General features: G+C 29.8%; 1 long non-coding RNA gene across 1 annotated transcript; it reads right to left on the bottom strand.

Annotated features, from left to right (window-relative positions):
• Positions 1-1,501: 1,501 nt before the first annotated feature.
• Positions 1,502-7,819, bottom strand: LOC110863915. Its single transcript, XR_002549466.2, has 10 exons — positions 7,704-7,819; positions 7,562-7,609; positions 7,396-7,470; positions 7,175-7,195; positions 6,499-6,566; positions 5,466-5,539; positions 5,121-5,212; positions 3,756-3,862; positions 3,348-3,404; positions 1,502-1,788 (listed from the first exon to the last, which is right to left on the bottom strand). It is a non-coding gene; the product is annotated as an uncharacterized LOC110863915 (long non-coding RNA).
• Between the last annotated feature and the right edge of the window lie 1,340 nt (positions 7,820-9,159).

Raw genomic sequence — 9,159 nt, 5'->3', positions numbered from 1 at the left:
GCGAGGGCGACGTAATGGTGGTGGTGTGGTGTTCCATCGGTGCTTTGATGCGTTCTGTTTGGGGTTTAGGTTCAGATGTGTAGTGGCGACGTAATGGTGGTTGTGTGGTGGCAGGTGGTGGTGGGTTTGGTTGGGGAAGAAAGGGTTTAGAGAGAGATCTACATCTGTGCTTAAATATGTATATTTTAGTTTTTTGTTTTTTTTGTTAAAATATATTTAATTAAATCGGTAAAAAAAATGTAACCTGGTTAAGCATTTGGGTGAAAATGGCAAAAAGTTACAAACGTGAGGGACGATTTGGTACAAAAAAGTCATTTTGGATGAAAATGGCAAACATGTCCAAACCTCAGGGACGATTTTGGCAATTAACTCTAAAAGAAAATTTATATAATATAGGTTGACATGAAACGATACACCAAAAAGGCAAACAATGAGTATTCAAAAACTGATAAAAATGTAAAACTGATCAAATCATTAAATGATTGCAACTTTAAGGCATCTCGAAGTGACATATATGTGGACAACAGTAACAAAATATGTTAGTACGACTTATCAAAAATAAATGGTACAAGTTAACAGGTCACGTACTAACCCTAGTTAATGAACCTAATTATCAACCATCCCAATGGCATGTCCCAAATCCTACTAATGCAACCCAAGACTAAGATATCATCCCGTATTTTACGATCTCAACTTTTATTAGCAATAAACTCCTTATACAATTCGGCATCACACGAAAAGTTGTCGGGAAGCTCCATATCCAAAGGCATCATCTTCTCTCACCACTCCATATCTTCTGGAAGGCATCGGTCATTTAGAAAGAAGAATTGATCTTTCCAATCATTAAGACAGGTTAACTCCACCAAGTTTTACTCTTTCGTCCAATCCCTGGAACGATTTAAACGATAAAAGACACGAGATACTTGCAAATCCGGAAGCTTCTCTAATGAGCGGCAATCTGGTTCTAGTGGACGGGTGTGTGTGTATGTATTGAACAACAAAAGAAAAACATATCTAACAACGAAACTGACCAAAAAGCCAGGACAAAAATTACATCACTAGGTGAGGGTTTTTAAGCCACTCATCCCATCTCAACTTGACTTTTTTTGTTCTACTACTAAACCACAATAAAAGAGTAACTGACAGTTAAATCAAATATAGCTTCCCCTTTATAAGAGACTAGGTTATCACCCGCGAACTTCGTGGGTAGAAAAATTTACTTTATATTAATCGAGTTATGTTATTAAATAAAATAAAAATACATGTTTTCAAACGTAATTTTTTTATAATTGTTTTGAATTGAAAGTTGTAGTCAATGGGTTGCGAGTAAGGTCAGAAACTTCGGGCAAGAACCAGAGGCAGAAACTTGCCTCTCTGAACGACCCATGAAACAAAAAAAAAAACTTTTATTTTTTATAATAAAATATACACATGAAGTTGTTCGAACCTGCAAAACAAACTCATTTAATTAAATTTAGAAGTTAATTAAAAGTTTAAATTAGAAAATATAAACAACAAAAACTTTATTCATTAAAATATACACATGAAGTTGTTAACCTGAGCTTCACCAACATCTCTGCATCATCGACATCGCAGAGTACATCCAAAATCATTTAACATCCTAAACCTCTAACAACCACCCAGATAAGAGACTTAATCTTCCAAGTACCTCGAATGGTTTGTCGGATCGTTCAAAATCCAGTATGTTTAACGCAACTTCACAGCTCTATGAAACAATCGGCTCTGGATCTTTGGAAAATTCCTCAAATAGAGATATACATTGGTCATCTACAAAAATGGTTTATTAAGGTCAGAAACATCAAGTTTTTCATAAAAGTGTCCCGAGTCAACCCAACACAGCCGTTTTGACCCTAAAAACCATGTTTGACTACCTACCCAATATAGTCCATTTTCCACAAAATATTATTAAAAAGTATAGTAGATTTTAGAAGCATGGTTACCTTATATTTTTGGTTTTAAAAACGTGGCAACTCTCTCTCTATCCTCTTTTCTCTGTGTTAAATTATTCTTTTTTTCCTTTTCCTTTCAGTTTTTCGTTCAGAATATAATTCAGATTATAACAACCTCTCATTTTTTATACTTAAATGTGAATCTAATTGTTCAAACTTATTTGTCTACAATCAACAAAATCTCATATAACCAGCAATTTCATTCACAATCAAAGGTGTCACAATAAAACACAAACATAATTAAATCTACACATTTCTCAAAACACAATCTCTAACATCACTAACCTGTAGCAATAATTCAAAACCCTAACTAATGTGTTGTGCACTCACTAATATCTGCTACACATGTCTCACTTATTCATCTTCACAACTTCAAACACATCTTATCTAACACCTTATGCCAATCAACAAAATCTCATATATACATAAACCTTGAATATTACTCAAACACATCTTATTTAATGAATCAAAATAAAAACACATAAACCTTGAATATTACTCAATTTATGACTACTATCCCACAAAACAAAACTTTGTCAACAAATTATACTAACTTATGCAATGGTAAACCATAAAAATAACAAATTAATTTAGATGATTAGCCTTGCAGAAAACCCAAATCGGGAAAGTTTACCAGAATCGTTAACGAAAAAAAATCAGACTCAGATTGGGTTACTCAAGCGGATATTAATCATGAAAAAAATCAGACTCAGATTGCCATTACTTCAAAATTTAAATTTAAAATAATGATTGACTTCAAAATTTAAAATTTAAAATTTAAAATCTGAAAATCAAATCACTAATATCCAATCCCGTAAATCAAGCAAACTTATTAGGAAAGTCTAACCTTTCAAATTTAAATTCAATTTACAGTTTCGAAATTTAAAATCAAACACATTAATGGCAAACTTTCAAATCTAATAAGTTCTGTTCAAACTTATTTGTCTACAATCAACAAAATCTCATATAGCCAGCAATTTCATGCACAATCAAAGGTGTCACAATCAAACACAGACATAATTCAATCTACACATTTCTCATAACACAATCTCTAACATCACTAACCTGTAGCAATAATTCAAAACCCTAACTAATGGGTTGTGCACTCACTAATATCTGCTACACATGTCTCACTTATTCATCTTCACAACTTCAAACACATCTTATCTAATACCTTATGCCAATCAACAAAATCTCATACATAAATCAGCAATACAATACACAATCAAAGACCTCACAATCAATTTCAAACATCAATCAATATACAAAATTTCTCAAGGCACAAATTTTAATATCACTAACCTAATGCGCTACTACTCAATAATGTGTCGGTGCCATGAAAAAACATCATAACACTTAACTAATGTGTTAACTTACCAAGGCTCAAGGCTGTATATTTTCCCAATGTTGTTTGTCCGACGCATCGTCACAAATCTAACAACCGAGTCAATCAAATTATTAGTTAAAACCCAATAAACAAAGTATACTAATATCCAATCCCGTAAATCAAGCAAACTTATTAGGAAACACTAACTTTTCAAATTTAAATTCAATTTACAGATTCGAAATTTAAAATCAAACACATTAATGGCAAACTTTCAAATTTAAATTTAACATAATAATTGACTTCGAAATTGAAAATTTAAAATCAAACACAATAATGGTTTATTTCAAAATTTAAATTTAGAATAATGATTAACTTCAAAATTTAAAATTTAAAATCTGAAAATCAAATCACTAATATCTAATCCCGTAAATCAAGCAAACTTATTAGGAAAGTCTAACCTTACCAAGCAAAACCAACCGACATGGTACCAATTTACAGCAATAGCAAGCATATCTTTGTCCAACATAGTTGCAGCCAAAAACTCCGGACCATCCAAAATAAACACCTAATGAATCAAAATAAAAGCACATCCCTAAAATTACAAATAATATAGTCAAAGCATCTCATAAAAAAACATCAGGATTTCAAAGCATTCAAAATTTAAAATCAAACACAATAATGGTTTACTTCAAAATTTAAATTTAAAATAATGATTGACTTCAAAATTTAAAATTTAAAATCTGAAAATCAAATCACTAATATCCAATCCCGTAAATCAAGCAAACTTATTAGGAAAGTCTAACCTTTCAAATTTAAATTCAATTTACAGATTCGAAATTTAAAATCAAACACATTAATGGAAAACTTTCAAATTTAAATTTAAAATAATGATTGATTTCAAAATTTAAAATTTAAAAATCAAATCACTAAGGAAACATACCAAAAATATAGGATCATATTCCTCAATCAACTTTAACAACGAATGAGAGTTATTTTTAGGATCCATAACTGCAAGTAAGTAACCATTGTTTTAAAAAATATATAATGGTAATATATTTATAGAAACAAAGTCTATTTACAGAAACCGAATCATAATTCCGAATACAAAAATAATCTTTAACAACAGTAATCTGTTTATAGAAACAAAAACAACTTTAAAATTGAAATCAAAGGCATCTTTAAAGAATTAACAACTAACTAAATACAAAAATTATAACTCAATGACTCACGATAAATCATCATCAATAATTTTAAGACATTGACATATGAAAGTTGTTCTCCCCACAATAAGGTTGCAAAATCATATGGTATTTCCTATCAATCGAAACAAAAGAAAAACATATAAGTTGCAATAACTTATTGTGTGCACAAAACTGAAAACTTAAGAAACATAACAAAAATATAGGATCATAGTCCCCAATCAACTTTAACAACGAAGGAGCGTTGTTTTCATGATCCATAACTGCAATGGAAGTAACCATTGTTTTAAAAAAAAAAATATAATGATAATCTATTTATAGAAACAAAGTCTATTTACATAAACCGAATCATAATTTCGAATACAAAAATCATCTTTAACAACACTAATCTATTTATAGAAACAAAAACAACTTTAAAAAGAAATTAAAGACATCTTTAAAGAATTAACAATTAAGTAAGTACAAAAATCATAACTAAATACAAAAAATTATAACTCACAAAACAAACCATAAGAACTTCAAAAGATAATCACATAAAATTTCAAATTAACACCTAAAGACAAAAATAAAAAAGAAAGACTATACATATCAAAAAACAAACAACACCAACAAAACTGAACTAACCTGTTTTTGGTCGACGAACAATTCGAAAAATATAGGTTCATAGTCCTCAATCGACTTTAATAACGAAGGAGCGTTGTTTTCATTATCCATAACTGCAAAGGAAGTAACCATTGTTTAAAAAAAATATAACGGTAATCTATTTATAGAAAAAAAAGTCTATTTACAGAAACCGAATCATAATTTCGAATACAAAAATCATCTTTAACAACACCAATCTATTTATAGAAACAAAAACATATTTAAAAAGAAATTAAAGACATCATTAAAGAATTAAAAATTAATTAAATACAAAAATTATAACTAAAATACAAAAAATTATAACTCACAAAACAGTGCAAGATATACCTTTTCTTCAACTTCTCATAGGAACTCATTCAATAGTTCCTTGTAGGGGAAGGAGTCTGAAAGAAGTTCTTCACCTAAAATTACAAAACACAAAAAGTTTGTGAGATATGCAACTCGAGTACAAAAACAATAGTCAAAGACTCGAAGCATCCCTAAAATTACAAATAATATAGTCAAAGCATCTCATAAAAAAAATCAAGATTTCAAAGCATACAAAATTTAAAATCAAACACAATAATGGTTTACTTCAAAATTTAAATTTAAAATAATGATTGACTTCAAAATTTAAAATTTAAAATCTGAAAATCAAATCACTAATATCCAATCCCGTAAATCAAGCAAACTTATTAGGAAAGTCTAACCTTTCAAATTTAAATTCAATTTACAGATTCGAAATTTAAAATGAAACACATTAATGGAAAACTTTTAAATTTAAAATTTATATAGAAACCTTAATTCCGGAAAAATTATCATACTAAAAATAAATCACTAAAATTTAAATTTGAGGTTTCAAAAAAAAAAAAATTAACGAAATTTAAAATTGCTCAAAATTTTAAATTTTAAATTTGAATTCTGGAAATAGAAAAAGAAACCCTAATTCCGGAAAATAATCATACTAAAAATAAATCACTAACGAAATTTAAAATTGCTCAAAATTTTAAATTTAAAATTTAAATTCCGGAAATATAAATAGAAACCTTAAATTTTTAAATTTAAGGTTTCAAAAAACGTAACACCATTTATTTATAGAAACAGAAACCTTAATTCCGCAAAATTATCATACTAAAAATAAATCACTAACGAAATTTAAAATTGCTCAAAATTTTAAATTTAAAATTTAAAATAGAAACCTCAAAATTTAAAATTTAAAATTTGAATTCTGAAAATTATATCACTAACATCCAATGCCATAAATTATCATACTAAATATAAATCACCATTTATTTGCTATAAGTTTAAAACAAAATAAAAAAAAAGATAAATATCAGTTTACTTAAAATATGATTAGTAACTAGAATACACATAAACGTACCAAAAATATCGGGTCATCTTCATCAATAAGCTTTAAAAATGAAGGACTGTTGTGCAAGGGATGCATATCTGAAAAATATATATGAAGGTTTTTAAAAAATAAAACGGTAAAGTATTTATAGAAAAACAATCAATACTCCTAAATCAACAATCAATAAGCTTTAAAAGATAATTTAATCAATTGAGAAACTTCCAAATCCAAAAATAAAAAGAAACGGTTTAAAAAAAATAAAAAATATTTATTTTTTAGAAACAAAATCAATATTCCGAAGACAAAAACATTATACCGGATGAAAAAATATCAGACCACTGTAAATCTTCATCAACACAATCAAAAAACATCGGACACAATCAAAACATATCATCATCAACAACAAACTAAAAGACTGTAAATAAAAATATGAGTAACATGAGAACAAAATCAAAACATCAACAAAATATCATTTCATATGATTGGAATCGGATAATGCAAAATCATCATCAACAAACAACGAAAAAAAAAAGAAAAATCAAACAATAAGCATCTGCGGAGAAGGAGATGAAGAACAATTTTTTTATAGATTGTTGATTAAACTTACATATAACAGGTTCGATCAACAAAAAAAAAAAACATAAAAATCATCAAAAATTCACATTAAACATTTACAATAAATAACAATCTAATATAAATTACATACCTGCAAATTATGTGGAACGATCTACAAACAAATAACAACGAAAATGATTAAGATCTGCCGAATGGGTTTTGAACAAAAAAAAAAGTTCCTATAAGATTTAATAACATAAATAAACAGTATAAGATCTAATTACAGATGAAACCATAGATGAGCTTTAGGGTTTGTAAAATTGAATGTGGATGAAAGATGATTGAATAACAAAATCGAGGGAAGAAACTAACCATATTGTGAAGAACTTTTGACGATTTCTCCGGTCGATTAGGGTTTTGACGGATACGAAAGACCACAAGCAAACCCTAGATATGACAAAACACATCGTAAATCATTATTAAACAGCAAACAAATCGATCTCTTCAAATCTGGAAACATGAAACAAATAGCATTTACATGAAGATGAAGAAAGCATCAAAACATTGTCGTCCTTATGAATCTCATCTGAATATGTAAGATAGTTGATGAAATCGAAAAAAATCAAAGATGTATTAGATTAACAATACGAAAACAAAGAAGGAATGGCATAATAACATACCTAAGGACGATGAATCTCTGAAAAACGAAGAAGCAGATTTAGGAAATGGTATGTAGGGTTTGTGAAAAGTGAGGTTATGAGATATGGTGGTCTGGTAAAGATGATATATAGGATCCATTTTTTAATATTGGGTGACCCGAATCACAGCCGGATCCCGCCACTTTTTTGTTAAAATCGTGAATGATGAAGGCATTTGAGAATTCCCTCCTAAACTCAAAAATATAAGTTGCCACATCAGCAAAAATGTCCCAAATCCAATGCCACCTAGCCCAAATCACATCTCATTTATATATATATATATATATATATATATATATATAGATGGGGTCAAATTTTGTTTTATTCCGGAATCTCCAAAGCACCACCAAGTAGAGAAACACACCGCCTCAATTAACTCCCTTTTCTTCCTATAAATATGAAGAGAATCAATATGATCAATCACCACCTTGGGCCGGTAGGAAATATCTAGCAATTTAAATACTGATCTCTGCGCTTTGCACGCGATGTGGCAATCACCTAAGATATGCTCCAACTCCTCCACATAGTCTGAGCACCAAGGACACAGAATCGAAGGAACATCCAACCCCTCCACATAGTCTGAGCACCAAGGACACATAATCGAAGGAACATCCAACCCCTTACGGCTGAGATTGATTCTAATAGGGAGGTGTTCCAACAAAACGCGCCAAGCCCATAATATTAACTTTCTTGGGACATACTTATTCCACCTTGTCAAAAAGTAAGAATTAGGCAGGAGCACAAAATCGATATTCTGACGAATAGATTTAACCAAAAACTTATCATTCCCATCAAAATCCCAAATCCAAGAATGCATTCTATTAAAAAGAGAAAAACCTTGCAGGATTTGACCCAAATCCTCTATTTGAGCTTGTTCACATCCGCCTCTTAGAACCCTACGCCACTCTCAAGACCATAATGAACCATCGAATCTTTTAGCAATAGAGCAACTTTTATTTGTCTCCAAATTGAAGAGCACGTGGAATCTAGAAGCGAGAGAGAAATCTCCCAACCAAAAATCAAGCCAAAACCGAGTATTAATACGATTCCCAACTTTTCTTCTAATAGACGAAAAAGGGAAAATAGCTTTTTCATTTAGAGAAAAAATGAATTTGACAATCCGGTTCCACACTCCCATCACTTTAGGCATAACCAAGAAATCAAAAGACAATCCATTAATACCATGAATAACATTAATAATTTTAACCCAAAGGGCATCCAAATTATTAACAAATCTCCATCTCCACTTATATAGCAGATGGCAAGGTTAAGGCATCCAAACTTCCAATACCCAAGCCCCCACTCTCTTTCTTTACTGGCCAATACTACCTGTTTCCAGTTCACCGAAGCTATTTTTCTGGCCTCGTTATCTCCACCCTAAAAAAATTGGAACGAATTGATTCTAGAATCTTATTAATTTTAACCGGCATCCGAAAAA

This window comes from Helianthus annuus, chromosome 6, assembly GCF_002127325.2.
Source record: "Helianthus annuus cultivar XRQ/B chromosome 6, HanXRQr2.0-SUNRISE, whole genome shotgun sequence".
Lineage (NCBI taxonomy): Eukaryota > Viridiplantae > Streptophyta > Magnoliopsida > Asterales > Asteraceae > Helianthus > Helianthus annuus.
The sequence above is the reverse complement of the archived record's forward strand: the minus strand, read 5'-3'. Positions and strand labels throughout refer to the sequence as shown.